General features: G+C 38.0%; 1 protein-coding gene across 1 annotated transcript in view; it reads right to left on the bottom strand.

Annotated features, from left to right (window-relative positions):
* Positions 1-23,792, bottom strand: part of SPRED1 (sprouty-related, EVH1 domain containing 1) — a 141,040-nt gene that overhangs the window by 73,245 nt on the left and 44,003 nt on the right. The gene's annotated exons all lie outside the window — the stretch shown is intronic.

Consider the following 23,792-nt stretch of genomic DNA (forward strand, 5'->3'; position numbering starts at 1 on the left):
ATTTGTCCTTTGGTGACTGAGATACTTCGAAGACTCAGCATAATGTCCTCCAGGGTCACCCATTTTGAATAATATTGCATGAGTTCCTTGTTTTTCAATACAGCGTAGTATTCCATTGTGTGAATATACCACAGCTTCTCTATCCATTCGTTTGTTGATGGGCACTTAGGTTGTTTCAAATTCCTTGCTATTGTGAACAAAGCTGTGATAAACGTGGGTGTGCATATATCTGCTTGGGTGGTAGTTACGTTCTCTTTGGAGTATATTTCCAATAGTGGAACTGCTGGGTCAAATGGTATTTCTATTTGCAGCTTTTTGAGAAAGTGCCATACTGCCTTCCACAGTGGTTGCACCACTTTACACTCGCATCAACAGTGAGTAAGGGTTCCAGTTCCTCCACAACCTCGCCAGCATTTGTTGCTTGCTGTTCTGTTAAATTTGCTATTCTTACTGGTGTGAGATGATCTCTCATAGTTATTTTGATTTGCATCTCTCTTAGAGCTAGGGATTTTGAACATTTCTTCGTGTGCTTGTTTAGCCATCTGAATGTCTTCTTTGGTGAAGTGTCTGTTCATATCCTGTGTCCATTTTTCTATTGGATTGTTTACTTTTATCTTGTTGTGGTGCTCAAGTATTAGATAAATCCTGGATGTAAGTCCCTTTTCTGATATGTCATTACCAAATACTTTTTTCCAGTCTGTGGCTTCCCTCTTTACCCTGTTGGAGAAGTTTTTGGATGTGCACAGGAATTTGATTCTTAGAAGGTCCCATTCCTCTATTTTATCTTCTCCTGGTTGTAGGTTTTTCAGGATACTTGGAAGACTGTTGATGTAATGGATTAGGACTTCTTGCGTTCTTCCAAGCTTTTCTTTAATGAAGATTATAGTCCTTGGTTTTAGTCCTAGGTCCATGATCTACCTAGAGTTGGGTTTTGTATATGGAGTGAGGTGTGGATCTTGCTTGAGTCTTTTGCAGATACTTTTCCAATTGTGCCAACACCTTTTGTTAAAAAGGCTGTCATTTCCCCACTTAACTGTTTTCATCTCCTTTTCAAAAATCAGTTGACCATAGATAGATCACCTCTTTTACGATGTACAGCCTCTTAAAAACCTACTGGAAGATCACTTACGAGTTGGTTTCAACTTAGTAGCAATGTGTTTGAGCTTTTACAGACTTACTTGGAAGGTAGAATCCTAAATAAATTCTTTTGAACAAAAGTCATTGAAAAAGATAAATCAATATTAAAAATAAAATACAGGGGTCCAAAATAATAGCCACAATTGTAGTTTCTGAAGACTCGGCCCACTGGTGTTGCTCATAATACAAAAGATATAGGAAAGAAGCTGTCAATCTAGAATAAATTTTCATGCAACATCAGAATATCCAAAATAAACTGTGACATGCTAAAAAAATTCAACAATACAACAACATAATAGATAAGTGACAAAAAAGCAGACAGATGGGTGAAGGGTGAATTTATCTGATGTTCTTTTAGAAGTCAAATATGTATGTATCCAAACATGAGTGTGTAGGACTAAAACAGAACTGATCTTTTTGTTTCTGGTTTCTGAAAATAGCCCTTGACATTTCCTAAGAACCAATGTATCTTTGTTTTAATATAACTGCCAGTTACTATTTCTCTCTCTCTCTCTCTGCTACTGGGTCAGAATCTCACAGCTAACCCTTCACTGGGCTTTCAGAGGCAATAAATTGCACAAGAGATGGTCCATCTTTCTCTTACGGAGCAGCTGGTGGATTCAAACCACCTACCTTCAGGATGGCAGTGCAAGTCCATACACACTAGGCCACCAGAGCTCCCTAGTTTGAAGTCCACAACTATCTGTCACCTTGACAACAAATCTCAGAGAAAGTGGCCTGAGGTAATCAACCAGGTATATTCATTTTGTCATGTCATAGATGTATTGAGATTCTGGACCTTAGAGTCTCAATGTGTAAGAGACACGCATATAGAGGATTCCTCTCTGGGTGATTTTTGGACTGAGTAAGCAAATCATGCACAGGAGAGCACGACATATTCCCTGAGACCCTTATACCTTAAGTTTTCTCCTGACCTTGTACCCCTTCACCTGTATTCTTTCTCATTTTAATAAATGAATAGCTGTAAATATATGGTAAGAGTGTCCCTAAATTTTGTGAACCATTTTAGAGAATTAACAAACTCAGAGACAGGCAATGAGACTCTGGATCCTTAGTCCTGTGTGGTTAACTCAAGCTGTGCAGGAAGTTCTGGGTAACTGGGTGGTGGAGAAAGGCCATACAGGTAGTTGACGAAGAAAGTAAGGGTCCTTTTAGTTTGTAGCCTTATTCCAGAAGGCTAGAGAAAGAGAGTGCGAGAGGGAAAGAGACAGTCTAGTTGTTTATCTAAAGAGGAGGGAGTAGGGCAGCTTCCTGAGATGACATCTGGTACCTGATGACCTCTAATGCAACATGTCCAAAGAATGGGAGATGTAGCTTCACCATGTTTGACTCCAGTGAGGATTCCAGTTGCACTTTTTCCAACACAAATCTGTGGGGTTTTGGCAGTCCATGGGATAGTAGGTACTCTACTCTAGAAGTACTCTTACAATATACCAAGGTCCACTTTCCTCTAATGATTTGAATTCCGAAGCAACAGTGCTTGGGAAATCAGTATTTTAATTTTCTGAAGTAAAGCTGATATGAGAATCATGACATCAGTGTACTTCTTGTTGTTACTTAATACTGAACAGGCATCAACTCAGAGCTGACACTCCAGAAGATTTTTAGAGACAGTATATCACATGGAAGGAGACCATTCATTTTCTCCCATGAAAAAAGATGGTAAATTTGAACTACTTGCCTGTGCACTGGCAGCATCAGTCCTTTCCACTAAGACACCATAACTCCATCAGCATACTGTTGCTGTTAAGGGTCATCAAGCCAACTACCATTCACAGGGACCCTCTGAACAAAAGATGTTAACCTTGCCCTAAGCTATGTCATCCTTATCATCTCTGATACACTTGAGCTTGTTATAGTTACTGTGTCAATCCATATATTGAGGATCTTCCTCTCTTTTGCTGACATTTCACTTTTCCAAGTATGATGTCCTTTCCAAAGGACCAGCCCCTTCTAACAACAGGAAAAGTATCACCATCCTCACCTTTAAAGAGCACTGTTGCTTGCACTTCATCTAAAATGTGCTTGGTTTTTTTTTTCTGCAGGCTATGGAATAATCAGTACTCTTCTCCAACATCACAACTCAAAGGCATCAAATCCTTTCCTGTTATCTTATCCATTGGAGAGACCTTTGAAAGCAGATTTTCCCAGTTCAACATGTCTTTTGATTTCTTGACTACAAATACCATGAGTGCTTATCATGGATCCCATATCCTAGCTAATGACAAAGCCAATCTTAATTTTGAAATAATTAATGGAAAATTTATTGTTATAAAATTTTATTCAAAATCTGTCCCATCATTTCAGACAATACAGTTTAAAAGTTATACTAGTCTTGGGCTTAACACTGAGCTCCAAAGCAAAGGACTAACATGAGGGATGAGCATTCAAAGCAAAACACCACAACACACACACACTGATCAGTTTGTTTCATCACCTAAAATATTTTTATAGTTCCCTACAAGGTCAGAACTCTCTGACTTCCTTTTATACCACTTATTCACACAGCTCCATCCACAATAACATTCTACTACTTAAACAGATCTTTGTTCGTCCTCCTTCCTATTTACCTTCATCGCCCCCCACCCCGCCAAAGGGTCCCCATACATAGTACTTCCTTTCCCTAAGTATTTCCTCTCTATGTGTTCTCAATAGAATCTCAATGCTCTGTGAATAGAAACTGTTTCCCTGTTTACTACAATAGCTAAGTTAGAAAACCATTTCAGATATTGATAGGTGCTCTGTGTTAACTGTTAAATAAAGGGGTAACACTCTCAAGCATACTCTCCACTTATTAACATAGTATATTCTTGTGCCTCTATGGAGATAAAATACTTTATGAAATCTTAGCCCTAAGCAAAGCTGGAGTAGGAACATTTCAGTGCCCTAGCCTCTTCTCCTTTGCTCTTAATTATCTGTAGAAGAGTCACGTACAGTGTGTGATCTAGTAATTTTACTTAATGTAGGTGAATACAAGAGACTCTAATAAACATTGATATGCAAGTACATTCTTATAATCTAGGCAAAAATCCAAATAATAATTTGTTTTCTTTCTAATTAATATAGCTGTCACAAGAAAGATCACTTCAGGTGACAGAGTGATTAGCACTTTTCCAGAAACCAGGTATGTTCTATATCACAGCAGATTAAAAAAAAAGAGGGAAAGTGAAACTGAATGACGGAAGAGTTCTTGAGTGATTCAATGGTTAATGTAACTGGCTTACCTAAAGGTTAGAAGTTAAAAGTCCAACTAGAGGTGCCTTCTACTAACAATAATCCAGTCACTCAAAGTTTTAGAATACTGAAATGCATAGGGTTGGTTGTCATGAATTGGCATCAGGTTGATGGAAGTGGTGTAAAGTAAAGGTGGGAAAGTGATAAAGGGTATTTCTGACAAATGATCAGCTTATGCAAAGGCCATGCAGTTTTTGTTGTTACTGAACTGAAATCTAGGTACAGCAGACACTCCAGGGGGTTTTCAGAGGCAGTAAATTACATGGGAGGATAAGGACCATATTTATCTTTAGGAGCAGCTGGTGTTGTTGAACCCTCTTACCACTAGGTAACCAGAGCTCACTATGCACAGGGTAAGAAAATGAAACAGTGAAGCTAAAAGCTGGAGACAGGTATTTTTCAGGGCAAGAAGAGGGAACAAGAGTGAAATATATAGTCTGCAAAGTGACCAGAAAAAAGGACATATGTTCAAACTCATCTGTTGCTCTGCTCTGTGGCAGTTTGTTTCCTTAAAGATTTACAGGCTTGTAAACCCTATGGGGCAGTTTGTTCCACATTCTTTTTGAAGACAATGTAGTTTGTTTTTTTAAAAAAAAAAATTAGGGGTGGAGATGAAGAAAGAAAGAGAGAGAGAAGAAGAAGGATGTGAGAGTCGTAGCTCAGAGAACATCTGAGTTTCTACTTAATGATCATGGAATAACCTAGAAAAAGAACGCTAATGGTTGTACAACATGATGAACATAACCACTGTCAATGGATTATACATTAAACATTTTAGAGTTGTCAATGTTTTCTTATTTATCAAAAAACAAAACTCAAGTGCAGTGTAGTGACTTGATACAGAAAATAAAAAATATTAATTAGAAATTATAATAACAATGATCAGTTTATAATAAAATGTTTAACTGCCAAGGCAAAAATGTCTAAGACTAATTATGACATAAGACTATTATGATGTAGTCTGCAAAGGTACAAAGAACCTGAATGAACAAAAAAATTCCATGTGTTTTGGAAGATAAACACAATATAATAAACCTGATAATTTTGTGTAAACTCCCTACTCAGTGTCAGAAATTCAGTTTAAAATATCAGTGTTTGTTTGTTTTTTTTGGAGGTGGGGAAGAACAGAGACTAAATCTGGAATAGGAAAAAAACCCCAAAATATACCTAGTTCTGAATTAACTTTTAGAAACAAGAGTCAAGTATGTCACCCCTGCTTAAAACCTTGCAAGGACTATAAATTTCATTCACTGCAAATGACCAAATCCTACACACATTTGGCTGAACATCCCACACAATGTGGCTCTTATTATTTCTGTGACTCATTTCGAACCATTCTCCCCCCTTCACTCCCTCTTTCCCAATCAAATTCTCTTTCTCAGATACAAAAAGCACACTACAGCTTTGGAGTCTTGCTCTATTATGCTCTTTACCTAAAGCTCTTTCTAATTCACTGTTGTTATGTGCCGTCGAGTTGAGCGACCCTATGTACAACAGCCCTAAATCCTGCTCTATCCTGTGCCAATCTCACTGTCTACAACACACCTACCCCCATTATTCCAATCACTGAATATATACTTACAGTATATTACTATATACTTAATTTCTTCACCTTCCCTTTTAGTTCAAGTGCCACTTTCTCAGTGAGGAGCCCTTGGTTAGTCACTATCTTCCATTCTCTATTTCACAAAGCCTTCAGAATCACAACACTATAATCAACAATCTTGAAACCAGCAGCCAGAAAATCAAAAGATCAACTGGATGCTGCTGTCAGGAACTCTTAATGCTTAAGTGCAAAGATGTCAGTCTAAAGATTAAGGTGTATCTGATCCATATCATGGTATTCGCAATTACTTTCAGAGAGCTGGAAGAAGGATGACAGAAAAATTTATGCCTTTTGAGTACTAGAGAAGAGTACTGAAAATACCATGGACTGCTAGGAGAACAAGCAGTCCTGTTATGGAGAGGGTGGAACCAACTTGCTCTCTGGAGGAAATGATTCTGCAGCTCCATTTCACATACTTTGAGCATGCTGCCAGGAAGGAACAGTCCTTGGAGAAGGACATCATGTTTGGAAGGGGAGGGGCAACGCAGGAGAGGGAAGATCCTGGATGAGATGTACTGACACAGTGACTGTGGTAATAAAGGCAGGTATGTTAGAAACAGTGAGATTGACTCAGGATAAGGCAGAGTTCAGAGCTATTGTACATATAGTCTCGATGAGTAGCAGGTGACTTGACAGCACAAAACCAGCAACAATACAGTTCATTTAGGGAGCTCTGATAGCCTAGTTGTTAAGGAATTGCACACTGTCCACCACCCAAAGGCAAGTGGTTCGAATCTAATACATGCTCTGTGGACAAAAGATGGGCAATCCCCCCCCCCCCGGTAAGATTTAAAGACTCTAATGAAAAAGAAATTTACAGACTCTGAAAACCCACTGGAGGATTAGCTATGATTTCATTCCAATTTGACAGCATAAAACATAATTTATTTACTACAGGTTGTTTTTTCAAACCTTTTCTTAATTCAAGATCTGGGGTATTTTTCTAATATATCACTAAATAAGAAAAATGTTTGACAAAAAATAAGTACATAGACTAAATATTTAAATATCCATCAGCTGCTCTGTGGGAGAAGGATGGGCAATCCCCTCCCATGTGATTAAACTGGCTCTGAAATCCCAGTGGAGGGTCAGCTATGAGTCAGTTACTACTCAACACATGACAACAATGGGGAGAGGCTTTTCCTATGTATTGTGCAAGTATATCATAAAAATGTAGTATTTAAAATAGTTTGGTAAAATTAGATGGAGCAGACCTAATGTGTATGGTTCAAGAGACAACTAGATTTTTTACTATAAATTTTTAGAAACAAAGTCCAAGACTAAACTTTCATAAAAAGCAAATAAAATTCTAGGTGAGGTTACCTTTGTACAACAAAGGAATGAAATCCAAAGGCATCCTCAAATATATACAAGCATTTAATATGTGACAAATAAGGCATATTAAGAGAAGATATTTAGTAAATGAAACAATTGATTAGGTCTAAAAAAATTATCTGATTCTCTACTTCCCACTAAAAATTAAAAGCCAAAAAATTATTAAATACTTCTCTAATTCTGAGGTGGTTTTATAGTGAAACTTTCTTGGCACCAACTAAAATGTCTCTAACCATAAAAATCAGCACCAAGGCTGGTTCCTATCAAACAGAGGACACACACAAACATTCACCCCTGTTCTCTAACCTCTCTACTATTTCTACTATTCTTTATTGTTTTCATGCATGCTCCTGACTGCCAAGTTCAAGAATTTATTAGAATGGTACAATGTAACTATGAAAACTACTTTAATGTTAGTAGTTGGTACAATGGTCTTGACTCAGACTTTACTTAGACTGAAATCCTGTCCTCTCCTACACCATCCTCACAATTTGTTATGTTTAAACCTATTATTGTAGTCATCTTAGCAACCCTTCACCTTGATGGCCTTCCTGTCTTTTGCAGACATTTCATTTTCCCAAACATGATACCTTTTCCCAAAGGCTAGTCCCTCCTGATAAAATATCCAATATATATATATGAGATGACATTTCATTATCCTAGCGTCCAAGATGCACAGCACCTATATCACTTTAAAAAGGTTCCTGACAGTAAATTTCCCTTATGCAGTATGTCTTTTGATTTCTTGCCTGCTGTTACCATGGGTGCTGACCACAGATCCAAGCTAAAAGAAATAATTGACAATTTCAGTCTCCTCCATCTATCATGATGTTGTCTATTTGTCTAGTGGTGAGGATTTTTTTTCCTGATGTTGAAGTGTAGGTTGTAGTCTTCAATAAATGCGTCAAGTCCTCTTCAATTTCCACAATCAAGGTTGCATCATCTGCATATTGCTGGCTATGTTGGTGACTGACTCTTCCTCCAACTCATAAAAATTATCATATTTTTCCTCAGATAGTGTAGAGTCTCAAATCACCTGCTTAGCACATTACTGAATACTGTGAAAAGATTATAACTCTGACACATACAGTTCCTGATTTTAGATCATGTACTATTGCCTTCTTCTGTCTGAATAACTGCTTGTTTGTCTATGTACAGGTTCTTAATAGGCACAATAAAGTATTCCAGAATTTCCATTTATCTCATGGCTCTCTATCATGATTCAAACAGTTTAACAACTTTAGTAATAAACCCCAAAGTGATTAATTATCTACCAAGTATACTCAGAGTCATAACAAAAGAAAAGGACATAAACAGAAAGAAAGACAGAAAAAGGTAAGGTTCAATGATGGATTCACATCTCAGCACGGGAGAGTCAATGTCTAAAAAAAAAAAAAAAAAGACTCACATTTCAAAGGGAATTTACTGGCCCACTCTGAAAAGCAATGCTCTCATTCATCAGGAAACTAAATTGTATCACAATGACACAGTAGGTTCAGTTATGTAGTTGATCCTCTCAGTACAGGAATTTATTCTTAAAATCTGTTGCCACCCTGTGGGGTCTTCTTATTGTCTCTCCATTTCTTCTTCTACAGCTGTATCTTCATGTAGTTCAGTCTGAGAGGTTTACTAAATGCAGTATCTATATCCAAAGTTATGTATGTACCTCTCTTGGTTCTCATGGTCTAAGGTTTTTATCAGTCAAAAGGCAGACACACTAGCCAGTATGGGTAAAGGCTGGCAGCAGGTGGAGCTTTGGAGGCAAGCCTTTTATGTCAAATTTGATTTCCCACTGTGCAGTGGGGAAACCCTTCTAAACTTGCCATTAAATTCAGAATTTCTTTTTTTTCTTAAGAAGTCCAGCTGCATAATAATGGAGCATCTCTGACCAATATCTCTACCCCTCCCCTTATCAGGAGTGTGACATCCGAACTGGAGGAAGACTCATCAACAACCTGCAGTATGCAGAGGATACAACCTTCCTTGCTGACATTGAGGAGGACCTGAAGTGCTTGCTACACTGTAGTTTTCAGAATGAATTGAATCTTAACATCAAGTCGACAAAGATTCTTACCAGTAGGCCTACTGACAGCAGCATGATAGATGGAGAAAAGACTGAGGTTGTTAAACAATTTCAGCTTGTGTGGCTCCACAAACAACACTCTTGGCATCTGCGGTCAGGGACCTCTCCAAAGTGCTAAAGAGCAATGATGTCAATCTAGAGACTAAGGTGAATCTGATCCAGGCCATAGTCTTTGCAATTACTTGCTATGAATCAGAGAACTGTAAATGACTAAGGATGACAAAAGAAAAATAAATGCCTTTGAGTTGTGGTGCTGGAGAAGAGTATTGAGCATACCATGGACCACCAGGTGAACAAACAGATCTATCTTGGATAAAGTGAAACCAAATTTCTCTTTGAAGGGTAGGATTTGAAGCTCCGTATCACATACTTTAGGCACACAGCCAGGAGTCCTTGGAGAAGGACATCATGCTTTAGAAGGGTAGAGGGATGGCAGAGGAGCGGAAGACTCCAATGAGATGGATTAACATGTTAACAGGGGCAATGTGGTTAGGTGCCAAATGGGGTTCAGGGTCAGGGAGAATGGCTCAGGACAGGACAGGGTTCAGAGCTATTGTATATAGGGTCACTATGAGTCATGGTCAACTTGATGGTAAATAACAAATTCAAGCTGTATGCCGAGCAAATAATGTGTGAAGTTGGATTATATGAAGATGGTAGCATCAGAGTTGCAGTAAGATCCATCAACAACCTACACTGTATAGATGACACAAGAATTTAAGCACTTATTGTAGAAGATCAAAGGCTAAAACCTTTAATATGGATTATACCACAAATAAAAAATCCTCATAACTAGACCAACATGCAGTATCATGATAGGTGTAGAAGACTGAAGTTGTCAATGATTTAATTTTACTTGGATCCACAATCAACATCCATGGTTAACAGCAGTTAAGAAATTAAAAGATACATTGCATTGAGAAATTTGCTATCAAGGACCTAAAGAGTAAGAGTGGCAAAGATTAAGGTATGTGTGTATCCAAGCCATGGTATTTTCCATCACTTTGTATACAAGCAAAAGAAGGACCAAAGAAGGCTTGGTGCCTTTGAACTGTGGTGATAGCTCTGTGGTGATAGCTAAGAGTACAAGATATCACATGAACTGCCAAAAAAAAGTGCAACCAGAATGCTCCTGACAGGCAAGGAGGTGTAACTTTGTCTCACATTCTTTGAGCATGTTTTCAATAAGTACCAGTCCTTGGGGAAAGAGAGATCAGACTTGGAAAAGAAGAAAGTTACCTTCAAGGAGGCAGTAAGGATGGTACAGTATAAAGCATGTTTTTTATGTGTTTCTAGAGTCACTGTGGTTCATAGTCAAATCAGCAGTACATAACAACGATAAACTACAGAACAGACTTCTATTATAAATGATAAACTCAACTCATTGCCATTGAGTTGGAAGTGAGTCATAGGTGACCTTATGAAACCTTCCCTCTTACATGGCTCAGGTGATGGATTTGAACAGCCTGTTTTTAAATTGACAATGCAAATTTTACTCACTAGGCCAACAAAACCCCTATCATGTATAAGAGATTAAAAATCCCAATATAAAATGAAATATTATAATTTGAAAAGATGAGCAGACAAAGGTATGGAAAATAAAAAAAAAATATGGAAATGACAACTACTGTAAAACTTAACCCTTAACCTTTGACTGAATACTGATTCATTTACTTAAATCTTTACAGAAGGAAACTATTAGTATTTCTCCTGCAGAGTAGCTGAAGAATTCTTAACCACTGAACTTCTTTTCTGCAGTTCAACATGTCACCAGCCTCCTAACAGATGCAGTAATGCAGCAAGTTTTTTTTACCTACCAACTGGTAAACGTTTAAAAATCTAACAGCTGTTTAAGAGAATACAAACTACCGTAATGTTTTTAGAGAACAACACTACAATTTAAAAAACTGTATGAATGATTAAAAAGAAAGTACTCGCAGTTAAGTATTGTGATATAAATTTTTGTAGGCTGACACATTAATTGGAAAATTAAAAGCAGTCCAAAGAGTACAAAACTGCATAATGCCAGTTTTGGATAAATAAAACAGAAAACCAAGTATGTGCCATATCTTCAAATAAACAAAAAATAATACCAAAACACAACAAAAATACCCACCAAAACCACAAGCCTGAAACAATTTACAACACAGTATTATGACTACCTTTTAATTGTGGAAACAGACCTTTCCTTTAACTACCAATTTAATGCTTAAAGATAAACTATAGCTAAGCATATGATCAAATCTATCTAGAGACACCTTGGAAGACAGGTCTGGTGAACAGCTTCTGAAAAGGTCAGTCCTGAAAACTCTAAGCATAGCTCTACCCTGTACACACAAGGTCACATGTTTAGAGTCACAGGATGAAAACAAACAAACAACAAAAAGCAATAAAGTGGGATCTAAAATAGGCACCATTAACAAGAGGAAACGGTCTACGTTTTGCCTGCAAATCGGCTCCAGGTCTTTTGGTTAGCAGAGCAACAAATTAAAGACCCATAGAGCTCCTTTTAGAATAACAGGAATTATGTTATTTTTGCTAGCTGCCATCAAGTATGACCTATAGAGAATCTGAGAATAGATCTGAACTCTGTCTTATCCTGTGCCATCCTCACACTTCCTGACACATTAGAGCCCATACCGGCAGTCAGTCCACCTGGTTGAGGGTCTTCTCTTTCACCAATCCTCTGCCTTTCCAAGCATCATGTCCCTCTCCAAGAGAACAGCCCCTCCTGGCAACATGCCAGAAATATGTGAGGCGAAGCTTTATCATCTTTGCCTCCAAAGGGCCCAACAGCTACACTTTCTCCAAGACATGTTTTTCATCCTTTTGACAGTCCATCAAATGTTTAGTACTCTTCTTCAACACCTCAAACACCTCAACAGCTCAAAGGCATAAATTCTTCGGTTATCCTTATTATCCCGCCCCTAGATGCATAGCAAGTGATCAGAAAGACCATAACCTGAATCAGATGCACCTTAGCCATCAATGTGACATCATTATTCTTCAGTAATTTGGAGAAGTCTCTGACTGTGCTTTCCCAGTACAATACATCTCCTGATTTCCTGATTGCTAGTACGAAGGCTTACTACAGAGTACTAACTGTGGATCCAAGTAAGATCCAGTGGTTGACAATTTCAGTCTTTCTTCCATCTATCATGATGCTGCCTAATGACCCAGTGGTAAGAATCTGTTCTCTTGATGTGGCAATGCAATCCATCTAGAAGGCTGTATTCTTTGACCTTCTGCAACAAGTGCTTCAAATCCTCCTCACTTTCAGCAAATAAGGTATCATCTGCCTAACAGGTTACAAATGAGTCTTCCTCTGATCTTGATGCCACATTCTTCATAGAATCCAGCTTCTCGACTAATCTCCTCAGCATATAGTTTGAATAGAAACGAAGAAAAGATTCAACCCTGATGCACTCCCTTCTTAAACCATGCAGTGTTCCCCTACTCTGTTCACACAGTCTTCTGATCTAGGTACAGGTTTCTCATGAGCACAATTAAGTACTCTGGGATTGTCATTCTTCTCAACATTAGCTGTAACTTGATATGATCCACACATTAAAATGCCTTTGATGATCAATAAAGCCTAAATACTCATGGTAGAAAGGTTTTAGTAGAGTATCATTATGTTGTTATGTGCGGTCAAGTCGCTTGCAATACATAGCAACCCTATGTACAAGAGCCCTAAACTCTGCTCTGTCCTGTGCCAATCACACTGTCTCTGATACACCCATTCCGATTACCCCAGTCACTCAATCAATCCTCCTCATAGAGGGCCTTCCCCTTCTTCGTTATCCTTCCACCCTCCCAAGCATGCTGTCCCTCTCCAAAATACATGTCCAAAAGAAGCCCCAAGATCCTTGCGTCCAAGGAGTAGCCTGGTTTAACCCTCTCCAGGATGATTCTGTTTGTTTTCTTAGCAGTCCATGGTACACTCAATACTCTTCTCCAGCACCACAGCTCAAAGGCATCAATTCTCCTTCTATCTTCCCTAGTCATTGTCCAACTCTCTGGCACATAACAAGTGATTGCAAAGATCATGGCCTGCATCAAATGCACCTTAGTTTCCAGAGAGAGACACCACTGCTTCAGTACTTTGGAGAGGTCTCTAACAGCAGACTTTCCCATCTCAATACGTCTTTTAATTTCCTGACTCCTGGTGCCAAAAGTGTTGACTGTGGAGCCTGGCAAACTAAAGCTGTGAACAATCTCAATCTCTTCACCATCCATCTTGATGCTGCCAATTGGTCCAGTGGTGAGAATCTTTGTCTTCTGGACAATGAGTCTCAATTCATACTGGAGGCTGTAGTCCTTGACCCTCTGCAGCAAATGCTTCAGGTCCTCCTCAGTTTCAGCAAGCAGGGTTGTGTCATCCACATAACGCAGACTGTTAATAGATCTTCCACCAATCCTGATGCCACAATTCTCCTCATAGAGCCCAGCCTCTCGGATAATCTGTCCTGCATACAGGTTGAAAAGGTTGGGGATGGACACATCCCTGGCATACACCTTTCCCAATTTTGAACCATGCAGTGTTTCCTTGCTCTGTTTTGATGACTGCCTCTTGGTCCAAGTATAGGTTTCGCATTAGCACGATCAAGTGTTCTGGGATTCCCATTCTTCTCAGAGTCAGCCACAGTTTGTTATGATCCACACAGTCAAATGCCTTCGCATAATCTATGAAACACAGATAGACATTCTTCTGCTATTCCCTGCTTTCAGGTAAGATCCATCTATTATCAGCTACAATATCCCTAGTACCACGACCCCTTCTGAACCCAGCCTGGACTTCCGGCAGTTTTCTGCTGATGTGCTGTTCCAGTTGATTTTGGATAATCTTCAGTAGAATCTTGCTTGCATGTGAAATCAATGATACTGTTCTATAGTTTTCACACTCTGTTGGGTTACCGTTCTTTGGGATGGGAACAAATACAGATCTCTTCCAATCAGCTGGCCAAGTGGTTGTTCTCCAGATTTCTCGACACAACTTGGTGAGCAAATCCACGGCAGCATCTGTTAGCTGAAATATGTCAACTGGTATACCATCTATTCCTGGGGCCTTATTTTTTGCTATTTCCTTCAAAGCAGCTTGAACTTCTTCCTTCATCACTGCAGGCTCTTGCTCATATGTTATTCCATTAAATTCTTCTGTGCCTGCCAATTCCTTTTGATACAATGACTCAGTATATTGTTTTCTTGATTATAGCAACTGGAGGTTTGAATTTGTTCTTCAGTTCCTTGAGCTTAAGAAATGCTGAGCGAGTTCGGCCCTTTTGATTTTCCAACTCCAGCTCCTTGCACATTTCATTGTAATATTTTGCTTTGTCATCCCGTGCTGCTCTTTAGTATCTTGAATTCTTCCTTATGCTTTGGCTTCTCTGTGCTCCAGTGCAATCTTCAGAGTTTCTTCTGACTGATTAAAAAAAAAAAAAATCTCATTCGTGTTCCCCACCCTGTCAAGAAAACAAATCTATTTTTTATTAATAACTTATTAACATGCACCATTTTGTGAGCGCATGTGTCTATATATGCATTCCAAAACTCACTGCTGTCGAGTCCACTTAATTGGTAGTTACCTTCCATCGGCTCTCTGAGGCTATAAGCCTTTAAGAGAGGAAAATGCCCATCTTGCTCCCATGAAGTAGCTGGTGGATTTGTTTTTTTATTAACATGGCTTCATAAAGAACAAGCCACGTTAACAAAAAAGTTTAAGTACAGTCTGGTCGTACTAACTCACCCTGTAACTGTGCAGTAGAAAGACTGTGTGTGATCTGCTTCGGTACATATTACAGCATAGAATAATACACTTTGTCTACTCTTGTTATACAGGGCTGCTATTAAGTCAGAATCAAATTCAAGGCATTCAACAACATTGCGTGTCTTGACTCTAAATGCTTTCCCATAATGCCTCCTATCTACCTTACCATCACAGGGTCTCAAAGAACTTATTGTTTTGTGTTGTTGTATGTATGGTTGTGATGAAATCAAAGCTTGATGCTACCAAACTATAATACTGGATTAAAAACAGCATTTATGGACCTCACACAATGTGGGTGTTTTTGAAAACTAAAAACAAATCCAACACGGGCATGAGATCCTTAAAGAACATAACCGAAACCATCCACTGAGTCAATTCCAATTCATAGCAATCCTATAGAACAAAGTTGAACTGTCCTGTAAGATTTCCAAAGGGAGTTCTGGTGACATAGTCCATAGCAAGTTCTAACTCAAAAGTTGGATAATTCCAGTGCTTTGATCCACCGGTGGTTCTTCAGCACAAAGCTGGACAGTTAAGAGGCTCAGAAACCGACTGAGGTTCACTATGTGTAGGAACTGACTTGAAGGCAGTGAGTTTGCATCTTTACAGGGGAAAAAAAGCCCTGGTGGCTAAATGCATTATGTGTTGTGCAATGATCATGGTTTCTTGAGCAGGACTTTATTAGGTACCACTCAGGTGGCTTTGACTTAAGAGATCTAGTATACAATAAAGCACTTCCTGATCCGGGACCATCTTCATAAATGCTGCTCTGCTTCAGTTCAATAAGCAGAATGACAGCATAATGTGTTGTGATGTTAATAGAAAGGTTGGTAATACAAATCCACCAGCTGCTTCATGGGGCCAAGAGGGGCCTTTTTCTCTCTTAAAGACTTAGAGCCTCAGAAACCCAATGGAAGGTAGCTACTGATAAAGTGGACTCAATAGCAGTGGGGTTCAGAATGCATATACAGACACATGCACTCACAAAGTGGTGCATTTATGGATTAGATACTGACTCAGTTAACACTGCTGTAACATGGCATCAGATAGCATGAAGAATTAATCCTTTAAAATAAGAAGTGGAAGATATTTCTTTCCACAGGCTAATTAAAAATTGCCACAACATACTTTCCTTAGTAATAAAATAAGCTCAGTCCTATCAAGTGTCCATATCCATTTTCAACAATTCAAGTTGAGCGTATCTCCAAAAAGCTTTTTTATACAAAAATGTGCATTTATTCAGAGGGTCAAAACTTAAAGCATAGGGCATTTTAAGTATATAAAAATGGAAGTCACTGGTCTTCAGTTATTGAAAAATCAAAACTAATCTGATAAACAACACAACATTCCTTTTGAAAGACTTAAAAAGATGATCAGTCCTGTGCCTAGGTTTGAAAATAACTAATAATGAGAAGTTCCAACTTCACCAGACCATCCATTTAATTCGTTCCTTTTTGCAGAAAACAAAATTCTGCCAAAATGATCAAAGGATCAATGGCTTGAATCCACTAGCTACTCCAAGGAAAAAGGGGAGCCAATTGGCGTTCAGTTCTACTTTGTCCTGCATGTTGTTATGAGTCATTACTGACTCAATAGCAGGGAATATTCAATAGAAAGTCTCTTCAGATTTAGATTTACTGTATTTTTAAAAAGTAAATTTTGGAATTCTTTTTAGGTTTTCACAAATCCTTTTATCTTTTGACAACTTTAGGTTTCATGTTCTCTACTAAGTTCTCTTTTTATTTTATCTGAATAAAACTGTCTTTTTTTAAAAAAATAACAACCAACAAAATACCCCATAATTTAAAAAAATCTAATTCTTCCATAGCAAGTAAATTTGAGTAACTGAAAAGAAATTTTTGAAATGAAATTTACTTTGCAATTTGAACATTAACACAAAATTATTTGAAAATTATTAAGTTAAAAAGTAATCTAAAACATGTAACTGTGTCCTTCAAGCCTGTGATAGTCAAAAGAAATAATACAAGGCAATTAGAAATAATTTCATTCACTTGTGGTAATATGTTAGAAAGTCCTCACAGATTTCCATCAGTTATTTTCATCTTGAAGTTTTACTAAAAAAGTTTTGTCTTCACCATGGTATTGTGTCTTCATACTTCATACACAGAATCACTATGCCAAAAAGAAATGGCCAACACTAAAATATTTCAGGGAATATCATTTGATCAAGAGCCAATGGTAAGGAAAGAAGAAGTTCAAGCTGCAATGAAGGTATTTCCAAAAGAAATAAAAGCCCCAGGAATCAATGAGATATCAATTTATATGTTTCAAGTGACATATGCAGCCCTAGATGTACTTAGCAGTCTATGTCAGGAAATTTGGAAGACAGCTGCGTGGCCGAATGGAAGAGATCTATCTTTGTTACCATCCCCAAGAAAATTATTCAAAAGAATGTGGTAATTGGTGAACAGTACAAATAGTATCACATGCAAGCAAAATATTGCAGAAGGTCACTAAAAGACATTAAAACAGTACACAGGACAGGGAATTGCCAAAAGCTCAAGCTTGGTTCACAACCAGTCGTGGCACCAATGTCAGATGGATCCAGAGGAATGTCTATTTGTGCTTTATTGACTTTGCAAAGGCATTCAACTGAGTGGATCATAACAAGTTATGGCTAACTCTGAAAAGACGAATCCTAGAACACTTAACTGTTTCATGCAAAACCTATACCCAGACCAGAATCTGTTGTGCAAAGAGAACAAGGGAACACTACATGGTTTAAAAATAAGAAAAGAATATGTCAGGGTTGTAGCCTTTCTCTATACCAATACAACCTGTATGCTGAGCAATTTATTTGAGAAACTGGACTCTACGAATAAGAATGTGGAATCAGGATCAGAGGAAGACTTATCAATACTTATCTTCAGTATGCAGATGACACAACCTTGTTTGCTTAAAGTGAGAAGAACTTAAAACACTGCTGCAGAAAATTCAACAGTGTAGCCTTCAATATAGATTCCATTTCAATGTGTAAAAAAAAAAAAAATTAAATAAATTTCTCACCAAGGGACCAAAAGGCAACATCATTATAGAGGAAAGACTGAAACTGTCAACAACTTAATCTTACTTGTATCCATAATTAATACACTTGGTACCATCAGTCAGTTACCTCTCCAAACTACTGAAGAGTAATATGTTAGATTGAGGACTAAGTTCACCTTAGTTCAGTTCAGAAGTAGTTCAGAACATGCACCTAGTTCAGAAGCAAGGCCTTTTCAATCACTTGCTATGCTGCTAAGAACCGGACAATGAATAAGGATGACAGAAGTAAAATTAAGGCCTTTTAGTTGCTATGCAAAAGAAGTGTACTGAGTGTCTCATGGTGTGGCAAAAGAGCAAATAGGTATGTCTTAGAGCATGTGCGACCAGAGTGCTCCTTGGAAGCAAAGATGGTGAAGCTTTGGTTCGCATCCTTTGGGGCTTGACTCTAAGAGAGGCTATTTCTTAGGGAGGAACATCATGTTTTGAAAGATGTAGAGAGAATGAAAGAGAGGAAGGCCTTTGACCAGGCCAACTGACACAGTGACTGCAGCAATGGGCTTGTGTGTGTTGAAAAGTGTGAGGCTGGCACAGGACAGGACAGGGTTCAGATCATAGAGTCACTGAATCGTTCTTGACAGTACCTACCAACAGCTAGACTATTAGATTTCAATATTCAGTAGCGAAGAGAAGAGCACAAAAAAAGCTAGATTTTTTTTTCTGATTTTAGGTATATAAATTAAAAATTATGTACAGGTTGTTCATAACATCTCTGTACTGGTTCTTAAAACAACCAAAAAAGAAAAAAAAATAATAATACGAATCATGGGGGGGGGGGGGCGCAAGATACAAGCATCTATACTAGATCTGAAGCTGTTTTGATTCACTTTATTCAAGACCAGAAAGGTTATAAGTCAAAAGATTATAGTGCAGCTGGCACAATTTTAAGTGGTCAACTGGACCAAAATGAAAAGGGAATGTAATTGTCATATAGAAAATTCATAAAATGGTATCAATTTCATTTACTGCCCTGTGGCACCAGTGTTTCCTTATGCTCTTTCTGCACAGCACCTATGGTTCTCTGAACGGTGCTCCTGTACTGCTGATACCCTATGTATATGCATATTGCTTACTGAATACACCCTGGATTCAATAACCTAACTCAATTATAATCACCTCCAGAAAAAAACAATGAATTAAAACAAACGAAAAACCCCAACCAACCACCAAAACAGAATCATGATGATAAGAGTAGTTAATTCTGGATGTTAAAGATATAAATGACTATTATTAACTTCTCTGTACTTACTGCATTTTGTAATTCCTAAAATGGAAAAATAAGCTACTCCCTCTGATCAAATCAAAGTTAGATTTTTTTTTTGTAAAGAAACTGCTAACCAACATGAGAACCTGACCAGTATTTTAGAGAAAGTTTCCCATTCAGTTGTTGAAGGATTAATGAAATGCTTTATTATGTTGTCATTGCTTCTTATGAAATTCTCTTATAGTTTATAGAAACAGTATTTTTAGGAACCAGTGGTATCAATGATCCATAAAAAGAATTAAGTTGGTTTCCATTTCCTCTAATAAACTCATTCTCTTAATATAGACTGAGGCTATTAAGATTATAGAATAAATTGACAGAGGTAGCCTTTTTTAAGTAGAAAGAACACTGAACTTACATTCATGAGGTCAAAGTCACCACCAAGACTAATCTTGATATTGTTGTCATTAGTTGAGTACTACTCATAGGAACCCTATGAACAAAAGATCTGAACCTTGTTCTATCCTGTACCATCCTCATACTTCCTGATACACAAGAGCCCACTGTGGCAGCGATTGTGCTAATCCATCTGTCCGAGGATCTTCCCCTCCTTTGCTGACCCTCTACCCTTCCCAACATCATGTCCTTCGCCAAGGACTAGTCCTTCCTAGCAACATGCTCAAAGTATGCAAGACAAAGCCTCATCATACTTGCCTCCAAAGAACACTCCAGCTGCACCCTCTCCAAGATATTATCGGCTTATTCTTTTGGCCACCCATGGGATGTTCAGGACTCTTCTCCAACACCACAGCTCAAAGGCATCAATTCTTTTTCTGTCATCCTATTCATTGTCCAGCTCTCAGATGCACAGCAATGGCCTTAATCAGATGCACCTCAGTCCTCAAAATTACATCATTACTCCTCAATAATTTGGAGAGCGGTCCCTAACTGCAGATATTCCCAGTGCAATGTGTTTTGTTTCCTCACTACTGGTACCAGGGGTGTTAACTGTGGATCCAACCAACATGAAGTTGTTGACAGTTTCAATCTTTTCTCCATCATGATGTTGCCTATCAGTACAGTTGTAAGAATATTTTCTTGACATTAAGATGCAATCTATACAGAAGACTGTATTGCTTGATCTTCTGCAACAAGTGCTTCAAGTCCTCCTCACTCTCAGCAAACAAGGTTGTGCCATCTGCATAACACAGGCTATTGATGAGTCTCCCTCAAATCCTGGCAATGCTCTCTTCTTCATATAGTCCAGCTTTTCTAATAATTTGCTCAGCGTACAGAAGAAATACGTAGGAAAAATACAACCCCTAGCACACTGTCTTCTTCATTTTAAACCATGTAGCGCTCTCCTTCACTGTTTACACACAAGTCTCCTAGTCCAGGTATAGGTTTCTCGTCAGCCACTTGTTACGATCCACACAAATGCTTTTGCATAGTCAATAAAGCACAGACATTCTTCTGGTATTCTTTATTTTCACCCAGGTTCCATCTGACTTTAGCAGTGATATTCCTGGTGACATGGTCTCTTCTAAATCCTGCTTAAACGTCTAGCTTTCTATCTATGTACTATTCAGGCCATTTTTTAATGATCTTCAGCAGTATTTTGCTTGTATGTAGTTATCAATAATGTCTGATCAGCTGGATCATCTTTCTTGGGAATGAAAATTAATATGGACCTCTTCCAGTCCTTTGGCCAGACAGCTGTCCTCCAAATTTCTGGCATAGACTGATGTGCGCATCCAAGGCTGCATTTGTTAGTGGAAACAATCTGTATCCTACTGAGTCCTGAGGCCTTATCTTTTGCTAATGCCTTCAATGCAGCTTCCACTTCCTCCTTTATTACCACTGGCTCCTGTTCATTTGGAACTTCCTGAAACTTTTCAGTGTCTGTCAGTTCTTTATGGTACAGTGATTCTGTGTATTTCCTCTATCTTCTTTTGATGTTTCCTGGGTCATTCAATATACTGCTCATAGCATCTTTCAATTATGTGATATGAGGCATAAATTTGTTTTTCCGTTCTCTTATTTTAAGAAATGCAAAGTGAGTTCTTCTCTTTTAACTATTCACAAAGGTTATCAGAAGAATTAAATGCAACAGATAAAGTACTTAACTGTATTGAACACACATCAAACAGGACCAGCAACAACTCTCTATTAGGTTTTGAAGGCTGTAATTTTTTTTAATTATTTTATTACTGTGTGTGTACCGTCAAATCCAATCTGACTGGTACAGGAGGAGATTGTTCCTCCTTCTCCAGCAGAGCATCTGGTGGATTTGAACTGTGCACCCCTGGGATTGCAGTGCAGCTTCTTGCCACGAAGGCTGTAAATTTTGACAAGAGACTTCTCATCTTTCTAGCATTAGGCAATTGCTGGATTCAAACTGCCAACCATCTCTTAACAGCTCAATACAGAAAACAAATCAGTTCAATATGTAATATGCTATCATTTAATGGTAGGAAATATCTAGCAACATACTTCTGGAAATAGTCAAGTAAGTGTCCTTCAGGCACAAATTCTAGGAATCAATAATAAAGATATATCTAGAAAAATAAGGAAGAAACTCACAGATTTGCACGCGCCTACTCCAATAGTGCTGGATTATAAAGCAGGTGTGACAGACATGTGGGATTGGGAGAATAGGATAAGAGTGGATAGATAATACTGCTACATTAGAACAGATGAAGGAAAGAACTGTTTAAAAGGAATATATGATTAGGCATTATACGTACAGTAACAGCCTAGAAGAAGAGGTACACTGCAAGGGGGGGGGGCAGGGGGAGAAGAGGTGACTGCAACAATGAATGATTATTTTTTTTAAAAAGTGAAATGAGAGAGAAGGAAGAAAAGGAGAGGGGGTAAAATATGCAACAATGAATGAATGAAAATATAACGTCTGTAAACTTTTGTTAAAATCATAATTAAAATAAATTTTATTTAAGAAAAAAAGCAAGTGCTGAATTAACACCTATTGTGTGATGAAGGGATCTCAGGTGGCCTAGTGGAAAGGAGCTGTGCTGCCAACCCAAAGATAGACAGTTTAAACCCACAGAAATGTTGCTACTTCTGTAGAGAAGATACATACTAATTTAAATAAAATACATAGTGAGCAACATTTCCTCAAGGCTAAAAGTCAAAGAAATTTAAAGTCACAATTGCCTAGGGTAAGGAAAATGTTAACAACCTTCTCCACCATTGTTATACAAGATATTAAAAAATACTGCATATAACTACTCGTTTACAAGAAACCTTACTAAATAATTTTTAAAACACACATAAAACAGTTATACATTTTTAGGCTGACAAAAATGTGAAGAGAGGCTCTCAGTAACTGTTCATATTTCCTCTAGAAGCAATGGATAATATTGACCAGTACATTCTTTAGAGTACACACTTTATGCCACAGAACACTGCAAATAATAAACTGCACCTATACAATTGAAAATTTTGCAGATCTGTACTTTCTCTCCCTCTTTACCATTCCCCCAAGAGAACTTCAATCTACAGGTTAAGCTAGAATTAATAGTATATATGTACACACACACACACACACACACACACACACACGTAATATATAATCAGGACTACATACTGCATTGTGGTACTCAACCAGGGATACATAAATCTTAAATATGCTTTAACACAAGAATAAATTATCACATTACTGTCTAAATATTCATTTTTATTGGTTTTTTTCCTACTAGTTTATATACAAAATTCAAATTTAAATTATTTCGATTTCCCTCAGCCCCCCCACCCATCAAATTGTACAACCCTATTAATCCCCTCTTCCCCCTGCACAGTCCACATCCCTGTGCTTCCAGCCTCTACCATCCCTTCTGGATCCTTATACTCATTCTATAATAATTGGTTCTATACAATATTTTTATGTGACTGAGTTCACTCAGTATAATGCTCTCCAGTCCCTCCCGAGTTAGGTAATAATTTACAAAGTTATTGTTCTAACATGCTGCATAGTAGCCCATTGTGTAAATGTACCATAAATTCTCAACCCATTCGTTTGTGGTTGGACATTTGGGCTGTTTCCATGTTCTTGCAATGGTGAATAATGAATGCTGTTACGAATATTGGTGTACAAATCTCAGTTTATGTCTCAGTTCTCATATTCTCAGGGTATATTCCAAGTAGTGAAATAGCTGGGTCTATTCCATGTTCAGCTTTTTGAGGAAGTGTCAAACTGCCTTCTAGAATGGTTGCACCAATTTACAATCCCACCAACAATGTCTGAGTTCCTTTCTCACCACATCCTCTCCAACATCTATTACTTGCTGCTCTATTAAACTTTGCCACTGTTACTGGAGTGAGA

Source organism: Elephantulus edwardii, unplaced genomic scaffold (genome assembly GCF_000299155.1).
Source record: "Elephantulus edwardii isolate Elephantulus edwardi_28Jun2011 unplaced genomic scaffold, EleEdw1.0 scaffold00026, whole genome shotgun sequence".
Taxonomy (NCBI): domain Eukaryota; kingdom Metazoa; phylum Chordata; class Mammalia; order Macroscelidea; family Macroscelididae; genus Elephantulus; species Elephantulus edwardii.